Here is a 23,363-nt window from a genome sequence, read left to right on the forward strand (position 1 = left end):
CAGCTGCAGTAGTGGTGGCCGTGAAAGTTTCAAGTTCATACCCTGTACCTGTTCCTAAGACATTGCAAATATGCCTTGTTGGTAATTTGGATGCAGACAGTGTCTTTTGATTTAGCTCAACATTACCTGATAATTTCACCTCTATGCCCTTAGTCTTTTTCAACAATCAAACCCTCTCTCCTACCCCAATGACAAGTCCTGTATGTTAAAAATGAACAAACTGGATAATTTACAATTGCTGCCGTAAGGTCTGTAGAGGCATGGCATTCCTGGGGACATAGCAATTAGACCTCAAGATTTTTTAGGATTTCAATCAGCATAGAGAGAAGCATCTAAAAGGGCAAGAGGAGGGGGGTTGGTTGCCCTACAGTACTTTTTCAAGTTTCCTTTCAATATGATTTTAAGTTCCAACTAAGTACCCTAAGCTGTTCCTTAGATATTGCTATTGTACTCTTTCGAAGCCCTCTAACATATGATGTATACTGATTTTGTTTGCCACTCCTCTCAATAGTTTTGAAAGGTTTTACCCTACAACCCTTGGCCTTTTTGGAGACTCTGGATCAAACATACTCCCAGTTCCCAATAACCAGCCTTATAAATAAACAGCAGGTAACTTATATAATGTGCAAGACTTGACCTAAAGGCTGTGGGGGGTTTTTGTTATCCCTGGATGCATAGTTATTTGACTTTCTGACTGTTTTGAACAAAATTGCTATTCCAAAATTTTTAATAAATGTCTTTGGGGACATTGCAGCTAAAAACGGCAAGGGAGGGGGACTAGCTGCCCTCAAACCACTTTTCAACATCCCCCTACCCTCCCCATGCCCTGAAAGTTTAAACTGAATACTCTCAGCCATTCTTGATATATTGTAAATATGCCTTTTTGAAAAAATGGATGCACATAGAATCTTTTGATTTATTTAAACATATCCCTCAATATTGCCTGAAGTTTTGCCCTAACACACATGACCTTTTTTGACAAACTCAGAATCAAATATTCCCCTTTGGGTGAAGGTTGAGAATAGTGGTTCTTCAGAATGAGACAGGCAAGGACAAAAAGAGACACTTTTAGATTGTTAATTTTATGTTAATTTTTTTTGGTTTTGTTCACTTTTTTGACAATATCCCTAGCCCCTCCCCCCTTATGGTCCCATATATTCTTAAGCTATACAAAAAACTGTAGCAATCAAAAAAGTTATGGAAGTCTTAGTTCATAATATACAGCAATAATAATAAATCACAGGCTATTCTCTTGTCTTTTTTCTAATTCTTATCTGTTTTAAAATCTGTTTTCATCAATTATTATGTTAATTTTTATTAAAGCCTAGGACTATATGAAACCATTACAGAGCGGCTGGGGATAAATTGCCAAAAAGATGAACAAAACTATAGCCTAAACAAATTAAGAATCTATCAACTAGATTTGCTAGATTTTTCCCAGAGAAATTGCCTACAGATTGTTCTGGGTACCTGGCTGACTGACTGTAGTTCAAACAACAGGCTGTTTAAAAAATGTGGTTCAATCCTGCTTTCTTGGGCTATAATGAAAGAAAGGTTGAGACAGCTAGTGCACATTCTGCAGATGAAAGATGACAGGTTGCAAAAGATTGCCTAGGGCTATCTTTGCCTAGGGCATAATTGTCTAGGGCTAAATAGAAAGCAGGTCATCTTTGTCTGGGATGGGAGAATGACATAAAGAAATATTAAAATGAAATTGGAACTTCCTGGGTGGGTGTAAAGAGGGAGGCCTTGAATACATTGGGATGGAGGAGTGTGCATAGCTGTGTTGGCCTCACGCAGTTTGGTGCTGTGGTGAGTTGTTAATAGTGAATTAGTAATCCAGGCCTTATCTAAAAGTATCTCTCTTTTTGGGTAAACTTCTAGTGGGTCACATAATTTAGCTAAGATGAAAGTGAAAATGCCATTTGATGCCTTTTTTTATGCTCTTTTACAATTCAATCATCACTTCTGGGGCTAATTGCATCTTGAGCCCTTAAAGGGGAACCAAAGGTATATCATTTTTGTAACTCCACAAAGAAGTTATCAACACTTGTAAAGTTATTAAAATGTGGTTAAAAACATATCACTAGTTAATAAATAAATTGTTCAAGATTAATATATTCCAAAGACACTTATCAATAACAATTGAAACTTTATTTATTAGGCAACTCAAATATAAATCATTTTTCTACTGTTTCAAGTTTTTCAAATGCAATCAATAAAAATAGCACTGAATTTTGCAATTCAAAACTTTGCTTTCAACAGTTAAGGGTATATTTCAATTCAGAGTATATATTTGCACATTAGAGGGATGTGGAGGAGGTAAAGTTCATGGTAAATTTGCATTGGGCCATATAATTCAGCTAGGCAAAAGTGAAAATACCATTTGATGCTTTTTTATGCTCTTTCATAATTCATATAAGATACCTTCAGGGCCTCTTTAAGGGCTCAAGATGCAATTAGCTCCAGAAGCAATTAATGAATTATGAAAGAGCGTAAAAAAGGCATCAAATGATGTTTTCACTTTCAGCTTAGCTAAATTATAAGACCCATTAGAAATGCACCTCTTTTTGTTCTACCATATCTCTTTCTGAATAACCACTATTCTATTCCTTTACTGGAGTTGGCAGTAGAATTCTACTTTAGCTATTTTTGGCTATCTTTGAAAGGGGTTAGGTTAGGAAAGTAAAACTTTCAGGGATGGGTCTACAGGCTAAAATATGTCCTGGGAAGGTATTTGAAATACATACCTCCACTCCTTCTCCCTCTAGTGGGTCCTGAAATTTGCCTATATGACAGGCAAATTTACCATTGAAATTTTGACAAAACAACATTTTACCTTAATTTTCAGTTATCAGTTTCTTCTTCTCTGGCTTTAGTTCTGAAAATGCAATTCCTATTATTTGAATAGAATTTTTTTCAGAATTATTTCAATAGATTATTATTTGGAGCCATATCAACATTTTTTTCAAAATTTAGGAAAATGTATTTGCATATCTTTAAAACCTAATAAATTAGGATTGAGCACAGTTGTGGAGCTGAAAACAATTTTCTTGTACTTGATTTAAGCAGAAGACCTATTTTAAAAGGTTTCACTTTCATAGCACACAGATTTTTAAAGGTCATCAAAGGTCATGACCCTCTACAGGGAGAAGGAGTGGAGGTAGGTACTTCAAAATACCTTCCTGGGACAAACTTTAGCCTGTAGACCCATCCCTTAAAGTTTCATTTTTCTAACCTAACCCCTTTCCAAGATAGCCAAAAGTAGCTTAAGTAGAATTTTATGAAGTTGGCTGTCTATGTTCAGGACAGATGCATTTTTAATCAAGATATTTGTATAAGATTAGGCTACTCACCTTCAAAATACTAGGGATGTTCCTTAATCTGATTAACACAAATGTGTTGCATTTTATAAATTGAAAATTTCATTTTTCTAGTGTTTGATATATTACTAGGGATAGATATATGGGTAAATTTTTTGTTATTCATATTATTGACTTACAAATAATGTAAACATACCACTCAATGCCTTTTTTTGTGCTCTTTCCAAATATAATAATCATTTTTTCAAAAATGAATTTTACCCCCACCCCTATATTTACCAATTCAGGGTATATATTTGCACATTAGGGGGATGGGGAGAAAGTTTAAACTTACCTCTCATTTACATCAGAAATAAAATTTACCCCCACCCTGTAATGTGCAAATATTTTCCCTGGGTACTATCCCATTATGTTGACCTCTTGGGTTAATCACTATAGAGTAGGCAATGATAGCAAGGTTTTCATTGCATATACAATATTAAAATGTGGTTTTTTGGGGTTTAGGGGGGGGGGGAGGTACTGGTAAATATTTACCAAATCATATTATTGAGTTACAACTAAAGTGAATATACCACTCGATGCCTTTTTTATGCTCTTTATGAATATAATAATCATTTTGTCAAAAATGAGGTATAAATTTAGAATCGCGTCACCTGATAAGGAGACATCTAAAGAAAACAATTCTTACTTTAAAATATGTATAATAATCCTAGTTCTTATATTATCCAAGAGGAGAACCTTTATCATCAAGTCTTTACTCTAAAAATCCTTCTTTTTCCAGCTTAAGAGAAAGTTTCCTAAAATTTACCACATTGAGATTCAATGCCTAAGTCTTTTGAAATTGCTACCAAATAAATTGTTTTATAGATAGCATTCAGCACATGTGACAGGTGTGACATAGCACGTGTTTGAAGAACAAGAATTGGTATATTGAAATTATGGAAATTGTGAATTCTGTTTGAAATCATGCCATTAAAAAAAACTCATTAAAAAGTAATAATTTTGCTGTAAATATACATATTCATACAGACTATATACCCCAACCCCTCTGATGTAGAAAAATATACCTGTTTTGGATATATTTAGGGGTTGGGGCACAGTTCATTTGGTTACATTTAGTTTCAGAATTCAATTTTTGTTATATATTTGCACATTAGGGGGGTGAGGGTATATACTCATATATATATATATATATTTATAATAGTATATTTATAGCAATATTTTGATTTTCACCACTGCTATTAATATTTTGTATTTGCGCCACTGCTCATTAAAAAAAAGTATTAAAAAGACAGTCATGAACACTATCTATAAAACAACTCATTTGGCGGCAATTTCAAAAGAATTAAGAATTGAATCTCAGCCCGGTGATTTTAGGAAACTTTTTCTCTTAAGCTGGAAAAAGAAGGATTTTTAAAGGAAAGACTTGTTGATAAAGGCTCTTCCCATGGATAATATAAGAACTAGGATCATTATACATATTTTAGACTAAGAATTGTTTTCTTTACATGCCTCCTTATTAGGTGCTAGAATTCTAAATTTTTACCAATTTTATTTCTGATTCTTTCCCCCACCCCCCTAATGTGCAAATATATACCCTGAATTGGTATATATAGCAGTGGGGGCTAAAATTCATTACCAACAAAAATGATTATTATATTTGTAAAGAACATAAAAAAAGGCAGAGTGGTATATTCACTTTAGTTGTAACTCAATAATATGATTTGGTAAATATTTTGGTAAAGTTCTATAAAATCATATTATTGAGTTAGGAATAAAGTGAATACACCATTTGATGCCTTTTTTATGCTGATTACAAATATAATAATCATTTCTATTGGAAATGAATGGCTGTAGAAATATATACCACTAGGATTAGGCTATGAAATATAGGCCTGAGTTGGCAGAGGGGGAGGGGCTGAAATTCATTTCCAATAGAAATGATTACTATATTTGTAATCAGCATAAAAAAGGCATCAAGTGGTATATTCCAATTTATGTGTAAGTCAATAAAATGATTTGGTAGAACTTTACCACCTAGGTTAGGTTAAATATTTAATATATGCACTGCTTTACCCCCTCCCCCTAATCTGGAAATATATAGGCCAAATTTGTTTCTAAACTATTATATATTCATCCTATTTTATTTCATTAGCATTAACCAAACTTGACTTTTTAAAGAGGCCTGCATAATGGGATAGTAACATACCCTGAATTGGTACATATAGGAGTGGGGTTAAGATTCATTTCTGACAAAAATAACTATTATATTTGGAAAGAGCATGAAAAAAGGAGTAGAGTGGTGTTTACTTTGTATTTGTAAGTCAATAATATGAATAATGAAAAATTTACCAATCTATAACCAATGTGATGGGAGGGTTGGGTTGCATTGTCAGAAAAGACACCATAATATATGGAAATGGAATAAATAAGGAATCTAGCCTAATAGTACTGACTTTATTTATTTAGCATGTTTTCTTCAGATATAACTAACTACAAATAATTACCGAAGATATATTTTAATGAAGATTTTTGCTTGGGATTATACACTTGGGATATTACCCTAGCCTACCTATAATTATATTAGACATTATTACTTTCATTTGCATATACTGTTCATGTTTAATAGAAACAATTTTTTTTTTTGGATCTTTCTATTATTCATGTTGCTAAATAGAAAAAATTACAGTAGGCCTACGGCTAGGTGTTCTACAGAATTATTACAACGTGGTAATGATTTGAAGTTTCCGTAGAATTAAAAGGGACAAGAGCTTAGTAGCCAACTTTCAGGTCCTTCAATGAGTCCTCAAACATCCAAAGATATGTCTTACTTAAAATCTCAAAAACTGGAGATGGATTTTTTTTTTTGCCACTTGCATTGTTGACCAAAAGATGCATCAAAAAACTCTTTCAAAACAATGGCCCAATATCAAATATGATGAAAATAAAAAGTTCACCTTCAACATCAACATAAAATGACTACGTGCGGAAACACAAAACATATGAAAATACAGTAAACAGTAAAAGACTATTTGTGGGAAACTATGGCTTAATCTTTTAACGAGAATTACTCTTGGCCGGAGTAATTGGCATCAGTGTCAGTATTTCTACTTTCTTGGCTAGGTTATTGCCGATCGGGGTACTTCTTGCGCATGTCAGGAGGTCCAATCTAGTTACTAGATTCGATGATGTCCGAAAATGCCAATTAAGTTGCAAGCATTTAACAGCTAGTTGTTTTCATTAGAAGGCAGATTCATAATTGGGGCTTGGAGTTACTGAGTAGCATGGGCACCCATATAAGGGGGCAGGGGGGGGGGGACTCCCCCCCCTGGCTGAATGATACTGTCTTATTTTTATATTTTTGTTGTGTGTTTTCTACTATATAGCATTAAAAATGCCAATTTGATGCGGTTTGCCCCCCCCCCCCTGGAATTCAGCTTATGGGCACCCATGCTGAGTAGAAATAACTGCCACTCTGCAGCTGCTGATTAAGGTGGCAGGCGAGCATAAAATCACAAATATCCTTGTATTTTTATTATACCTTGGTGTCCTGAATTTTTCTTAAGGCAGCCCAGAAAACTAAGGAATTGCTTCTGCAGTGGTTAGGCGTTTTTTTTTTTTTTTTTTTATTTATTTAAACACAGTTTTACAGTTTATTAAGATTGATCTGTAATTTCTATCGTTCAAGTTCCCTCTCCCCATGCAGGTTGGAAAACTAACTGTTCAAAGACATTACTATCGTGTTCTTCCTCATAGACAATATTAGGATCCAAAAGTGACAGTGCCTATAGTATGTCGTCTTCGTGGTCAGTTCTACTTTTGATCAGACAAGTAAGTTAAAAATTGTACCCTAAAAGACTCGGACGCCACAGCGTTTTTTCGGTGGTAAATAGCTGATTTGTAGCAAAAAAGGTTCACGTCATTTGGTGTGCTATGGTGCGTCATGGTGCGCCACCGAAAAATTTCAGCACACTGCCGACTTTTCGTATTCTTAGGAAAGAGTTTCAAATCTGTTCAATAAATGTCCAGGGATGTATCATTCAAATCCGAAAAAACAGTCGAGTCTGTTGAAGCCCTATAGAACTCTGATGGCACGTGCTTCACAATGACACAAGCAAATACAAGGAAAGCACGACACTAGCAAAAATGCTTAAAAAATCTGTGGGATCAGTAATCTTTTTCTAACTTTTTAATTTCTTGCTTTTTGAAAAAACGGTAGTTTTTGCTTTCTTTTATGTCTGTGGTTTCATAATACCTGTTGTTGCAATAATGAAACCCAGTAGGCACAGTATCATACTTTTAACTCAGTGTGTGTCACAATAGTGAAACATGTTTTGTTCTTCGTGTCCAGCAGAACACAGATGAATCTAAGGACTCTAAGAAAAACAAAAAAAGACAACGTCTTTCAAATACTTTATAGCATTTAAAGTAGACACAGTTTGGAGGCCTTAACTAGGACAAAATTTTAATAATGAAAGCCGTAAGGCATGTAAAAGCAAGCAGATGCTGCTTTTTGTCTCCGTTCTAGCAGGCAGGAGCGTCACAAGGAGGGGGGAGAGTAGCTCCCCCAAATTTTCCAGACTCAGTAAAAACTTGAACCATAAGTCCAAAATTTTTCTCCCCCATAAACCCTTCCTCCGACCCCCCCCCCACCAGAAAAAGATATCTCCTGAAACGTCTGTATACTTCCCATTAACCAATACTATATGTAGACAATGGGCAAAGTTCATAACTTGCAGTCCTTCCCCCAGGAACTTTGCAGGAATTAAGTCATCCTCAAAGACATATTTATTAGATTTTCTGCTATTTTGAACAAAATGGCCATCTCAAAATTTTGATTGGGTGACTTCAGGGAAAAAATGAGGGTGGGAGGGGGTCAAGTTGCCCTCCAATTTTTTTTGGTCACTTAAAAAGGGCACTAGAACTTTTAATTTCCGTTCAGATGAGACCTCTCACGATGTTCTAGGACTACTGGATCGATACAATCACCCCTGGGGAAATAAAAAAACAACAACAAACAAATAAACACGCATCCGTGATCTTACTTCTGGCAAAAAATACATAATTCCATATTTTTGCGGATGGGAGCTTAAAGTTTTATTAATAGGGTTCTCTGATACGCTGAATCTGATGGTGTGATTTTCATTAAAGTTCTATGACTTTTAGAGGATGTTTCCCTCTTTTTTCAAAAATAAGGCAAATTTTCTTAGGCATGTAGCTTTTGATGGGTAAGATTAAACTTGATGAAACTTAAATATTTGAAATCAGCATAAAAATCTGATTCTTTTGATGCATCTATTGGTATCAAAATGACGGTTTTTAGAGTTTTGGTTACTATTGAGCCGAGTTGCTTTTGAGCAGGGTCTTACTTTCAGTTCGTTACTACGAACTGTTTGATTCCAACATCCGGTAAAGAAAGTCCAAGATACAGTAGTACAATCTACAAACTTCGAGAAGGAATTCTCTTAGTGATACGTTTAGTTGTTAAATATATATTAAGTCGGATCAAAATCTAAAATCGTTCCGCAAGTTTGAAAAAAGTTGGGGATTTGGCTGAATTTCACACAAGATCTTAATATTATTCCTTTGTCTTTTCCGAACCCCAAGTGAATTTTCTGGGACCAATATCGTAAGATAAGAAATTTGTTACCTGTGCATTTTCGTAGTTTCGTTAAATCGGCCCAATTTAAACTACGTCCCTGCAAAAAAAACTCCAATCCGGCCCCGTGCCTAGTCGATCTGGCCCTGCCTCCTTATAGTTTCACTACAAACAAGAGTTTGGCTACTGCCCCCTTCCCTAACTGTAAAAGTCTGAAGCCTACTGCGTCATTGGCGCTTCAGGGAAAACGAATTATATTAAAAATATTTTTGTTTCTAGTTATTACAGCATTGAAAATGAAAAAAATTACTGTGAAATAAAATCTTGAATTCATGAGCTTTCATGAATTAATATCATCATACATTAAATATTCAGCTTGACTTTTTTAAATATTTCCAAGACACACAGTTATCATAGATAGTATGCTACCATTGCGTAATAAAAGAACAATATGGGTACAATTTGTTGTTTTTTTTCTCTATACCAAGGCACGTTGTGTAGAAGGAGTCGTCGTAGAAGTTTCGAAAAGAGCACGTTCACTTTGAAATTAGAGTGACTCGTACGCTTTTTAGTATTTGAAAGTGATTGGGGGACAACTAGCCCCCCCCCCACACCCATCAGTCCCCCAAACACATCCAATCAAAATTTTGAGATAGGTATTTTGTCCAGCGTAGTTGATTTCCAGATAGAAAATATTTTTTGACCTCAGGGCAAGGGTTTTAAGTTATGCCTTGGGGACATATAAGGTTTTTATAGAAGGCATTGTCATAGAAACTTCAAAAAATGCTCATTCGATTGGAAATTCAAATGGCTAATGCCCTTTTTAATAGTCGAAAGTGATTGGAGGGCAACTAGCCCCCCCCCCCCGCCCATTATTCCCATAAACACATCCAATAAAAATTTTGAGATAGCCATTTTGTTCAGCGTAGTTGATTTTCAGATAGAAAATATGTTTTTGAGGAGGACACTCCCCCACAACCTTCGGGGCAAGGGTTTTAAGTTATGCCCTGGGGGCATATAAGGTTTTTATAGAAGGCGTTGTCGTAGAAACTTCAAAAAAGGCTCAATCGATTGGAAATTCAAAGGGCTATTGCCCGTTTTAATAGTCGAAAGTGATTGGAGGGCAACTAGCCCCCCCTCCTCCCACGAGTTTCATTCCCCCAAACACATCCAATCAAAATTTTGAGATAGCCATTTTGTTCAGCGTAGTTGATTTCCAGATAGAAAATATATTTTTGAGGAGGACACTCCCCTACAATCCAGGGGGCACGGGTTTTAAGTTATGTCCCGGGGGCAGATAAGGTTTTTATAGAAGGTGTTGTTGTAGAAACTTCAAGAAAGGCTCATTCGTTTGGAATTTCAAAGGGGTAGTGCCCTTTTTAATAGTTGAAAGTGATTGGAGGGCAACTAGCCCCCCCCCACGCCCATCATTCTCCCAAACACATCCAATCAAAAGTTTGAGATAGCCAATTTTTTCAGCGTAGTTGATTTCCAAATAGAAAATATGTTTTTGAGGAGGACACTCCCCCACAACCCTCGGGCAAGGGTTTTAAGCAATGCCCTGGGGACATATAAGGTTTTTACGGAAGGCGTTGTCACAGAAACTTCAAAAAAGGCTCATTTGATTGGAAATTCAAAGGGCTAGTGCCCTTTAAGGTTTTTACAGAAGGTGTTGTCATAGAATCTTCAAAAAAGGCTCATTTGATTGAAAATTCAAAGGGCTAGTGCCCTTTTTAATAGTCGAAAGTGATTGGAGGGTAACTAACCCCCTCTCACGCCCACCTTTTCCCCAAACAAATCCAATCAAAATTTTGAGAAAGCCATTTTGTTCAACGTAGTTCAAACTTCTGGAAATTAGGTCTTTGAGGATGACACCCCTCACAGACCTCAGGACAAGGATTGTAAGTTATGCCCTGGGGCATATACAGTTTTTATAGAAAGCGTTGTCGTAAAAACTTCAAAAAGGGTTCATTCGATTAGAAATTGAAATGGCTAGTGCACTTTTTAATAGTCGAAATTAATTGGAAGGCAACAAAGACCCCTTCCACGTCCACTATTTCCCCAAGCACATCCAATCAAAATGGTGAGATATCTATTTTGTTCCAAACAGTTAAAGTTCAGAAAATTATACCTTTGAGTAGGACACTCCGCTCACAGTCTTCAGAGCAAGGGTTATAAGTTATGCCCTGGGGACATATAAGTTTTTATTGAAATCTTTGTTGTGCAAACTTGAAAAGGTGCTCATTTGATTGGAAATTCAAAGGTCTAGTGCCCTTTAGTCGAAAGTCATTTGAGGGCAACTAGCCCCCCTCTCTTGTCCACCTTTCCCCCAAACACATCCAATCAAAATTTCTAGATAGCCATTTTGTTAAGTGTTGTGGATTTCCAGATAGAAATTATGTTTTTGAGGAGGACACTCCCCCACAGCCCTCAGGGCAAGGGCTGTAATTTATACCCTAGGGGCATCTAAGGTTTTTACTGAACGCGTCGTCGTAAAACGTCAAAACGGGCTCATTTGATTGCAAATTGAAATGGCTAGTGCCCTTTTTAATAGTCGAAAGTGATTGGAAGGCAACTAACACCCCTTCCACACCCACCATTTCCCCAAACATATCCAATCAAAATTTTTAGATAGAAATTTTGTTCCACGCAGTTTAAAGTTCAGGAAATTACACCCCACAGTCTTCAGGGCAAGGGTTATAAGTTATACCCTGGGGGAATATAAGGTTTTTATTGAAATGATTGTCGTAGAAACTTGAAAAAGGGCTCATTCGATTGGAAATTCAAAGGGCTATTGCACATTTAATAGTCGAAAGTGGTTTGAGGGCAATTAACCCCCCTCTCACGCCCACCTTTTCCCCAAACACATCCAATCAAAATTTTTAGATAGCCATTTTATTCAACGCAGTTGAAAGTTTTGGAAATTAGGTCTTTAAGGATGACAACCCATTCCCCCCACAACCCTCAGGACAAAGGTCGTAAGCTATACCTTAGGAGCATATAAGGTCTTTATTGAAATTGCTGTTGTAAAAATATCCAAAAGGGCTCATTCAATTGAAAATTGAAAAGGCTATTGCCCTTTTAATAGTCGAAAGTGATTGAAGGGCAACTAACCCCCCTCTCATGCCCACTATTTCCCCAAACACATCCAATCAAAATTTTGAGATATTCATTTTGTTCAACGTATTCGAAAGTTCTGGAAATTAGGTCTTTCAGGATGATAATCCCATCAGAGCTTTCAGTGCAAGGGTTGTAAGCTATGCCCCGGGTACATATAAGGTTTAAATAGAATGCTGTTGTAGAAATTTCAAAAGGGGCTCATTTGACTGGAAATTGACATTGCCCTTTTTAATAGTTGAAAGTGAGTGGAGAGTAATTAACCCCCCCCCTCTTATGCCCTCCATATCTCCAAACGCTTTCAATCAAAGGTTAGAGATAGTCACTTTTTGAACGTAGTGGAAGGTTCTGAAAATTATGTATTTGAGGATGACATACCCCCCAGAGCCCCCAGGGCGAAGGTTGTAAGTTATGCCCTGGGGGCATATAAGGTTTTTAACAATAAAGTTGTCGTAAAAACTTCAAAAGGGGCTCATTCAATTGAAAATTGAGAGGGTTAGTGCCCTTTTTAATAGTTGAAAGTGATTGGACGGTAACTAACCCACCTCTCATGCCCACTATTCCCCCAAACACATCCAATCAACATTTTCAGGTAGCCATATTGTTCGACATAGCAAAAAGTTCTGGAAATTGGGTCTTTGAGAATGACACCCCCCCAGCCCTCAGGATAAGGATGTTAATCTATTCCCTGGGGACATATAAGTTTGTATTGATAGCACTGTCGTAGAAGCTTCCAAAAGGCTCATTTGATTGGAAATTGAAAGGGCTAGTGCTTTTTTTAATAGTTGAAAGTGATTGGAGAAAGACTAACGACCCTCTCACGCCCACCATTTTCCCAGACACATCCAATCACAATTTTGAGATAGCCATTTTCTTCAACGTAGTAGAAAGTTCTGGAAATTCGGTCTTAGGGGATGACAACCACCCTCACAGTCCTTAGGGAAAGAGTTATAATTTATGCCTTGGGGGCATATAAGGTGTTTATAGGAAGTGTTGTCGTAGAAACTCAAACAGGGCTCATTTGATTGGAAATCGAAAGGCCTTGTGCCCTTTTTAATAGTCGAAAGTAATTGGAAGGCTTGACACTTTTATAGTAAAAATCGATGTGGGTATAATGTATGATGTTTTTGCTGTTGTTGTAGTTTAGACCAGAGCACTTTGTATCAAAGGAGTTGTCGTAGGAACTTCGAAAATGGCTCATTTGATTGAAAATAGAAGGTTGATGCCCTTTTTAATAGTCGAAAGTGATTGGATGGAAAATAATCCCCCTCCCATTTGACTTTATGTTTAAAAAATAATTGCTGGCATAAGGTCAAATCAAAATGCACTGTTTTAATGCTAATTCCCAATAAGGCTTCTCAGCAGTATCCCAAGAAAGACTGAGGGTTTTATGTTCAAACTTTTGGGGCTGCTTCTGCTCTTAAAATTTAACCAAATCAAAATAGCGTAAGTGTATCTAAGCTATCAAAGAAAGTAAACAGATTTTTTTGCGAATAGTATCAAGTTTTCCTGAAAATGTCAATATAAAACAAACAGAAATTAATTAAAAAACTTTTTCCACAAAATAAGTTTTTCAAAGAAAAGTAAAGAACTCCATTAAACCAAAAATGAGCAAAAATAAAATCAAATGATCCACCAAGCGTGAAACTACCACAAATCAGCATCGATAAACAAATGAAACTCAAAACGAAAAGAAATTACAATAAATAACCGAGTGCAACTCAAACGAGCAGAAATTAACATGAGTTGGGCTCAAAACCCTAATGCCTTCCCAAGGCCAGAACATAATTTGCACTTTGCTGAATAAAATATAAATTTTTTTACTTTTATAACTTTAATAAATCAAATAATATTAAGATTTTGATTACTAAATATCAGTATATGTATATTAAACTGAAAATGAACATTCATTTGTATTTTTTTCAGTAAAGTGCAAATTATGCTCTGACCTTGGGAAGGCATAGGGGTTTTGAGCCCAGCTTATGTTATTTCTGCTCGTTTTGAGTTTTACTCGGTTATTTATTGTAGTTTCTGTTCGTTTTTAATTTCATTTATTTATCGATGCTGATTTGTGGTAGTTTCACGCTTTTTAATTGAATAACCGTTTATTTCTTTCAAACTCTCTGTGACTTCTGTTAAACTCTCGTTCTAGAAATTTTCACTTTTCATGCTGCTTTTAAATGTTTGATCAGATTCTGAAAGTTTTTGTTGTATACAAATAAGTTTGCATAGTGCCCAATGGAGGGGAAACTGGTAAATAAGTAAAAGAAAGTACCTTCTCATGCTGGGTTGCCACCCTGACCTGGAAGAATTTACTAAATCTGAGAGGAAAAATTTACTAAATCGCATCTGTTTTTACTAAATGCTAAAAAAAAATTTCCATCATCAACCATCAATTTGTACTATAGGAGGATAATCAATAGGATTTTCACAATCTTTTTTCTTCTTTTTTTCTCTTTCTCTTTTCTTTCATTTTCATAGTATGATTGAAAAGTCCGGAAACCTTTAAGTTCAAAAATCCTTTTTTTGGATTATTTGGATGTACTACTGGATAGGCTAAATATTTCAGATGCGGTGTATGCAAGACGTCAAACAGTAGTCTTGAATCTTGGATTCTGGAAATTCTGCTGGTGAAGCCGGATCTAAATTTATCAATGGGCTTCAGGTCATAAAATTCAGATATATTGAAAAAGTAAAAAACAATCAACGAAGAAAAATAGCTAAGATTCATAATCACGAAGCAACTCAGGCGATGGAGTGCTTAGTGCTTAGATGGAATGCTTACAAATCATGACTTTTTACTAGATTTCGGGAAATTTACTAGATCCTCTAAATTTACTAAATGTTTTTGCTGTTGTTGTAGTTTAGACCAGGGCACTTTGTATCGAAGGAGTTGTCGTAGGAACTTCAAAAACGGCTCGTTCGATTAAAATAGAAAGGGCTGATGCCCGTTTTAATAGTCGAAAGTGATTGGAGGATCCCCCTCCCATGTTCACCCTCCCATTTGACTTTATGTTTAAAAACTAAATGTTGCCATATGATGAGATCAAAATGCATTATGTTAATGCTAATTCCCAATAAGGCATCTCAGCAGTATCCCAAGAATGACTGAGGGTTTTATGTTCAAACTTTTGGGGCTGCTTCTGCTCTTATAATTTAACCAAATCAAAATAGCGTAAGTGTATCCAAGCTATCAAAGAAAGTAAACAGATTTTTTTGAGAATGGTATCAAGTTTTCCATTTCAGGTCAACTAGACGAGGTATGAAACTAAATTAAACACTTCTATTTATATCCAGATTTTTAAGAAGGGTGTGTGTTGTTAAAAATTTCTGAAAATTTTTCTCCATCATACAAATAGCATGACAAACTATAAATATTTAAAAAAAAGAAAAGATTTAAATTATTATTTTTATTTTTTCTGAAAGACTATGTCAATATACATCGAACATAAATTAATTAAAAAAAACTCTTTACACACAATAAGTTTTTCAAAGAAAAGTAAAGCACTCCATTAAACAAAAAATGAGCAAAAATAAAATAAATAATCTACCAAGCGTGAAACTACCACAAATCAGCATCGATAAATAAATGAAACCCAAAACGAACAGAAATTACATTAAATAACCAATTCAAATTCCAAAAGAGCGAAATTTAACATACGTAGAGCTCAAAACTCCTATCCCATCCCAAGGAGAGGTAACAATTTGCACTTTAATGAAAAAAAATAAATGTTTTTAATTTTATAGATTTAACAAATAAAATAATATTAAGATTTTGATTACTAAATATCAGTATATGTATATTAAACTGACAATGCACATTCATTTGTATTTTTTTCAGTAAAGTGCAAATTATGCTTCTAGAACCCCAAATTTGTTATTTCCCAAGGCAAAGAACAAGGTAAGGTAAAAGTATGGAACAAGTTAATATCAAGACATGGAATCGCAAATACAGCAAAGTCTGGGAAGAAGATAACGACCTCAATGGATTTATTCCAGGATCACACAGAAAAAAGACCTGGTGCTGTTTCTCTTTGAAGAAGCCCAAAGGCTGTAACACACATCCAGTATTTCTGAGTTTAGTGTAGACCACATGGGTGTATAGTCTGACTTAACCAACAATCAGATAAGGCTGGCTGCATGGCTTGCTAATGAAGACATACCTTTTCTGAAGGCAGGCAGTGTATTTTCAGTTCTCAAAGCTTGTTCTCTTGATTCCCAAATTGTAAAGGCTATGAAGATGAAAAGAACTGGAATCCTTAAGCCTCTTCTAGCTCATCATTAAAGAGAAAAACCTTGCAAGTTTCTAAGAGTCTCGAAATTCTCTCTTACTATCAGAGGCAACGCTATAGCGTTGCCTATATTAAAGGCCATACGGCTCCAATGTTGTTTGTTTTTTCCAGAGGCGCTTAATATGGAAGAGTTCGTCGTAGAAACTTCAAAGAGGGCTCATTCGATTGAAAATCGAGAGTTCTAGTGCCCTTTTTAAGGGTCAAAAGTGATTGGAAGGCAACTAACACCCCTTCCACGCTCACCAGTTCCCCAAACACATCCAATCAAAATTTTGAGATAGCCATTTTGTTCAACGTAGTTGAATATTCTGGAAATTATATCTGTGAGCACTTCCCCACAGTTTTCAGGGCAAAGGTTATAAGTTATCCCCTGGGGGCATATATGGTTCTTAAGGAGGGTATACTCTTATAAACTTCAGAGGGCTCATTTGATTGAAAGTTCTAGTTCTGTTTTTAACGTCAAAAGATATCGGAGGGTAACCAGCCCCCCCCCCCCCCTACGCTTTTTCCCCCAAATGCATCCGATAAAATTTTTTAGATAGCTATTTTTTAAAAGTAGTTCAAAGATCATAAAACAAAACTCCGGCGTCGACACAACTTTCAGCGCCCGAGGTCAGGCGTTGTAAGTTATGCCCTGGGGGCATATATGGTTCTTATGGAATGGGGGCTCGTATAAACTTCAAAAAGGGCTCATTTGATTGGAAATTGAAAGCTATAGTTCACTTTTTAAGAGTCAAAAGAGATTGGAGGAAACCTAGCCCCCCCCCCCCCTCCACGCCCTTTTCTCCTCCTACCAATGCGATAAGAACTTCGAGACGGACATTTATTTAAAAAGAGTTCAAAAACCATTTAATGAAAACTTTGAGATCTAGACAGCCCCCAAGGACCCGAACGTAGGGGTTATAAATTATGCCCTGGGGGAATATATGGTTCTTATGGAAGGGATGCTCGTAAAAACTTCGGAGTGGGCTCATTTGATTGGAAATTGAAAGTTCTTGTTCACTTTTTAAAAGTCAAAAGAGATTGGAGGGCACCTAGCCCCTCCCCCTCCTCCACGCCCTAAATGTATCAGATAAAAATTTTGAGATAGACATTTTGTTTAAAATAGTTCAAAGTTCAGATAACAAAAAACTCCAGTGTCAAGACAGCCCCCCAAGGCCCGGGGGTAGGTGTTGTAACTGATGCTATGGGGGCATATATAGTTGTTATCGAGGGGATGCTTGTATAAAACTTCATTGAGGACTCCTTTCATTAGAAATTGGACGTAGTACTTGAGTTATTAAGCGTAAAAGTAATTGGGGGGTAACTAGCATCCCCCACACTGTATTTATTTTATTCCCAGAGGCCCTTCGTATAGAAGAGGTCGTCGTATATACTTCAAAGGGGCTCATTCGACTGGAAATCGAGAGTTCTAGTGCCCTTTTTAAGAGTCAAAAGCTATAGGAGGGCAACTGCCTCCCCCCCAAGCCCGTTTCAAAAATATACCTGATAAAATATTTGAGGTAGCTATTTGGTTAAAAATAATTCAAAGATCATATAACAAAAACTCCTTTACATATGGCCATTTCGTTAAAATTAGTTCAAAGGTCAGATAAGAAAAACTCCTGTGTCGACAACCCCCCCCAGGGCCCGGGGCAGGCGTTGTAAGTATCGCTCTTGGGGCATATGAGGTTCTTATGGAGAGTATGCTCGTATAAACTTTGGAGAGGGCTCATTTGATTGGAAATTGAAAGCTCTCGGTCGCAATTAAATTGTTAAAATAGATAAGAGGGCAACTAGCCCCCCTCTCCAAACCCTACTTTCTCAGACGTATTTAATAAGAGCATTAAGAGAGTCATTTTTTCAAAATAGCTCAAAAGTCAGATAACAAAACTCCGGTATCGACACATCCCCCCAGGGGGATGTGTACACATCCTTGTATTCGTTAGTTTCAGATTTATCCACTCACCGAACCAGAATTATGATATGATTATAGCTTTTTTCTTAGAAAATTGTCTAATCTTACTAAATAAAAGGAGAAAAACCATGTGGGGAGGAAGGCGTAGAACTCTAGGAAGGGCGAGAAAAAATAATTGACTAAGCCAAATCTAAAGCTGACTAGAAAAACCTAACCCTAGAAAATCCGGAGCCCCCTTCATAGAAATATCCCTTTCCCCAAAGAAATATCCTCCGTGGAAAGATACTTCCCCGTAACCGGGGGAGGAGATTATTTTTTTCAAAAATAAGGCAAAGTTTCTCAGGCACCTAATTTTTGATGGGTAAGACTAAACTTAATGAAAGTTAAATATTCGAAATCAGCATAAAAATCTGATTCTATTGATGCATCTATTGGTATCAAAATGCCGGTTTTTAGAGTTTTGGTTACTATTGAGCCGGGTTGCTATTGAGCCAGATCTTACTTACAGTTCGTTACTACGAACTGTTTGATTTCAACATCCGGTAAAGAAAGTCCAAGATTCAGTAGTACAATCTACAAACTTCGAGAAGGAATTCTCTTAGTGATACGTTTAGTTGTTAAATATATATTAAGTCGGATCAAAATCTAAAATCGTTCCGCAAGTTTGAAAAAAGTTGGGGATTTGGCTGAATTTCACACAAGATCTTAATATTATTCCTTTGTCTTTTCCGAACCCCAAGTGAATTTTCTGGGACCAATATCGTAAGATAAGAAATTCGTTAGCTGTGCATTTTCGTAGGTTCGTTAAATCGGTCCAATTTAAACTACAAAAATACACCATTAGAACCGCCTTGTCCGAAACCCCTGTACAGTAAACTTTCTGTTATTTGGCTTGAACAGCAAGGGAAATATATTGGCTTGATATTATAAGGGACAAACTTTTGCCTATACTAACTTGTATATGCCACTTAACTACAGTGTATGCCTGTACAGTTATATTTAAAGGCAATGTATTAAAATTCCCTACCACTGGGAATTGAACCCCAGTTACCCGCGTCACAAGCGGGTGTACTTACCATTGTCAAACAGTTCGTGGTAACGAACTGTAAGTAAGGAGCGACCCGGCTCAATGGTAACCGAAACTCTAGAAAACGGGTTTTTGATACCAATAGATATATCAAAAGAATCAGATTTCAATGCTGAATTCAAATATATAATTTTTATCAAGTTTAGTCCTACCCATCAAAAGTTACGCGCCTGAGAAAATTTGGCTGATTTTCGAAGAAAGGGGAGAAAGACCCCCTAAAAGTTATAGAACCTTAATGAAAATCACACCAACATATTCAGCGTATAATAGACCCCTACTGTATTGGTTTAAAGCCCCTATATAAAAAATTGTTTTTTTTTAAATTTTTTTCCATAATAAATAAACCGGTTTCTTTTTTTTTTTTTGGTTTGTTTTTTTTTTTTTTTTTTTTTTTCCCAGGGGTGATATTTTAATACCCGTGGGGCTATAAAATCGTGGTTGGTGCCATTGGAATGGAAAATAAAATTTATATTTGCATTTTTAATTTAAACAAAAAAATGGAGGGCAACTAGGCCCCCGCCCACGCTTATTTTTTTCCCAAAGTCACCCGATCAAAATTTTGAGATAGCCGTTTTGTTCAGCATGGTCTAAAATATGATAAATATGTCTTTTAGAATGACTTAATCCCCCGAAGTTCCCAGAGGGAGGGCTAAAAGTTATGAACTTTACCCAATGTTAACATATAGTATTGGTTATTGGGAAGTATACAGAAGTTTTCAGGTGGTTTTTTTTCTGGTATTGGGAGGGAAGGGTGGGTCGGTGGTTATGTTGGAGGATCTGTTCATGAAGGAAGTTTTCATGGGGGAAGGGAAATTGCCATGAAGGGGGCGCCGGACTTGCCAGCATTATTTATTGGTTATTGGGAAGTATACAACCATTTTCAGGAAGGATTTTTTCTGGAGGGGGGGGGGCTAGACGCGGGGGGTAATCTTGAGAATATTTCCGTGGAGGATGTTTCTTTGGGGTAAGGGAAATTTCTATGAAGGGGGCGCCGGATTTCCAAGCATTATTTGAAAAACGATCAGAAATTAAATAAAAAAAAACAAGTTTTTTCAACTGAAATGTAAGAAGGAATATTAGAACTTAAAACGAACAGAAATTATAACGTATGTGAGGGGTTCTCCCCCAAGTCAATACCTCGCTCTTTACGCTACAGTTTTTTTTAGTGCTTTCAAAAGAGCTATCTATTATAATTAAACGGCCTTTGTGATTCAAGGGTTTGTTAATCAAATTTTTTTTTAACTTTTAACGTAAAGAGCGTGGTATTGACTAAGGGGAGAACCCCTCATATAAGTAATAACATATACGTAATAAAAAAAACAATAAAAAAACAAGCGATACGGCTCAATAGTAATCGAAACTTTTAAAAACGGAATTTTGATGTCAATAAATGTATCAAAAGAATGTGTTTATAATGCTGATTCTAAATATATAAATTTTATTAAGTTTAGTATTACTCATCAAAGGCTACGAGCCTGAGAAAATTTACTCGATTTTTTAAAGAGGGGGGAAACATCCCCTGCATTAACTAAAAAACGATCAGAAATTAAATAAAAAAAAACAAGTTTTTTAAACTGAAAGTAAGGAGCGACATTAAAACTTAAAACGAACAGAAATTATTCCGTATATGAAAGGGGCTGTCCCCTCCTCAACGCCTCGCTCTTTACGCTAAAGTTTTTTATTGTTTTAAAAAATAAAGTTGTGAGACAGAGTCAAACTTTAGCGTAAAGAGCGAAGCGTTGAGGAGGGGACAGCCCCTTTCATATACGGAATAATTTCTGTTCGTTTTAAGTTTTAATGTCGCTCCTTACTTTCAGTTTAAAAAACTTGTTTTTTTTTATTTAATACTATCAGAGACACACATAAAAAAATATATTACATATGAGATTTGAAAAATGTAAAGGGTGACATAATGTTTGCAGTGACAGTTAGCTATCTGGGCTATAATGTCATTTTCTCTCAGAGACGAGCCACTTATCTCTCATCATATATATTTTAAATATCCAAACAGAATACCTTGTAGAAGCAAAGGGGACACTGCCACGTCTAGAAAAATTTCGGGACTGAGGTTCGATCCCAGCTGTTGTAAGGAATTTACGCTGAGCTTGAGCTTGCTAAAAATATCCGTTTCAAAACCTTCAATTATTGCGTTCATAATTTTTTCAAACTACTTGCTTTTCAAAAATAAACTATAGATCTTCCTAGACAAAGCTTGTTTTTATGTTATGAATGATGTTATTGAAACAGATTAGAATGTGATTTTTATGTGACGTCATTTACAGATGTAACATGAATGCAGCTTTTTACATTAGTGGATGACGTCATTAAGATACTGATGTATATAAACATGACGCCAGTCATATGTATTTCCCCCCAAAATTAAGGCTCGAATTCTCTCGAACTGGTGACCTATATAGATCGATTTTTAGGCCAGGAAATCTTAGGATGTCAATTACCCCACAAAAAATATTTGTATATATATATATAATATGAAAAAAATTTTGCAGGGCCCTTTCAGCATATTCGGGAGCAAAGGGAGATCAATAGTAACCGAAACTCTGAAAAAAAATTTTGATACCAATAGATATATCAAAAGAATTGGCTTATTATGTTGATTTCAAATATATATAAGTTTCATTAAATTTAATCTCACCTATTAAAGGCTACCAGCCTGAGAAAATTCGCCTGGTTTTCAAAAAAGGGGGGTAACCCCTTAAAAGTCATAGCATCTTAATGAAAATCACCTTATCAGATTCAGCGTATCAGAAAATCGTATTGTAGAGGTTTCAAGCTCCTATATGCAAAAACGTGGAATTTTGTATTTTTTGCCAGAAGAAAGATAACGGATGTTTGTCTGTTTCTTTTTTCTTTTTTCCAAGGGTTATCATATCAACTAAGTGATACTAGAATTTATTGAGAGAGCTCATTAAAAAGGAAATTAAAAGTTCTAGTGGTCTTTTTAAGTGACCAAAAAGATTGGAGGGTAACTGGGGCTCCTCTCCCGCCCCCTTTTTTCCCCAAAATCGTCCGATCAAAATTTTGAGATAGCCATCTCGTTCATCATAGTTAAAAAGCCCAATACTATGAATTTTGATATAAAAGGATCACTCCCCCACAAGTCCCAGAGAAACGTCGCTATATTATAAAATTTGCCCATTGTTTACGCAAAGCTTGTGTTATTGGGAAGTATACATACATTTTTGGGTGGGGGGGGGACGAATTTTCTGATGGAAGTTTTTCCGCAGGAGAACTTCCTCCGTGGAGGTGGGGCAATATTTCCCGGCATTATTTAAAAAAAGATCAAAAATTATATTTAAAAAACACATTTTCTCAACTGAAAGTAAGAAGCAACATTAAAACTTAAAACGAACAGAAATTATTACGTATTTGAAGGGGTTTGCCTCCTCATCAACAACTCGCTCTTTACACTAAAGCTTGAATTTTGTCCCAAATCTTCAAGGACGACTCCTGAGAAATAAGGATCGTTTAATTAAAGCAATAAGAAGCTTTTTTAAAAATACTATCAGATCAAAGCTTAGAAAATTAAATTAGAAATTAAAATTAAATTCAATTTGCTTTTAGACTTTTACAGTTAGGGAAGGAGGCAGGGCTGGGTCGACTACGCGCGGGGCCGGATTGGAATTTTTTGCAACACTTTTTCAACATATAAAGTATTTTCGTAGAATTCAAACTAAGTATATATATATATATATATATATATATATATATATATATATATATATATATATATATATATATATATATATATATATATATATATATATATATATATATATATATATATATATATATATATATATATATATATATATATATATAATATATATATATATATATATATATATATATATATATATATATATATATATATATATATATATATATATATATATATATATATATATATATATATATATATATATATATATATATATATATATATATATATATATATATATATATATATATATATATATATATATATATATATATATATATATATATATATATATATATATATAATATA

At 35.4% G+C, this 23,363-nt stretch overlaps 1 protein-coding gene across 2 annotated transcripts in view; it reads right to left on the reverse strand.

Annotated features, from left to right (window-relative positions):
* The window catches only part of Ufc1 (Ubiquitin-fold modifier conjugating enzyme 1), a 36,417-nt gene extending 30,116 nt beyond the window's left edge, over nt 1–6,301 (reverse strand). The window contains exon 1 of one of the 2 annotated variants that reach the window (XM_089095965.1): nt 6,281–6,301. The gene's annotated coding sequence lies outside the window, so the exon portion shown is untranslated. Of the gene's footprint in view, nt 1–6,010; nt 6,072–6,280 lie in introns of those variants that run through there. The other variant, XM_089095961.1, reaches the window with a different exon arrangement.
* Between the last annotated feature and the right edge of the window lie 17,062 nt (nt 6,302–23,363).

The sequence above is a fragment of the Artemia sp. Qi Xiang Cuo genome, chromosome 1, assembly GCF_049724085.1.
Source record: "Artemia sp. Qi Xiang Cuo chromosome 1, ASM4972408v1, whole genome shotgun sequence".
Lineage (NCBI taxonomy): Eukaryota > Metazoa > Arthropoda > Branchiopoda > Anostraca > Artemiidae > Artemia > Artemia sp. Qi Xiang Cuo.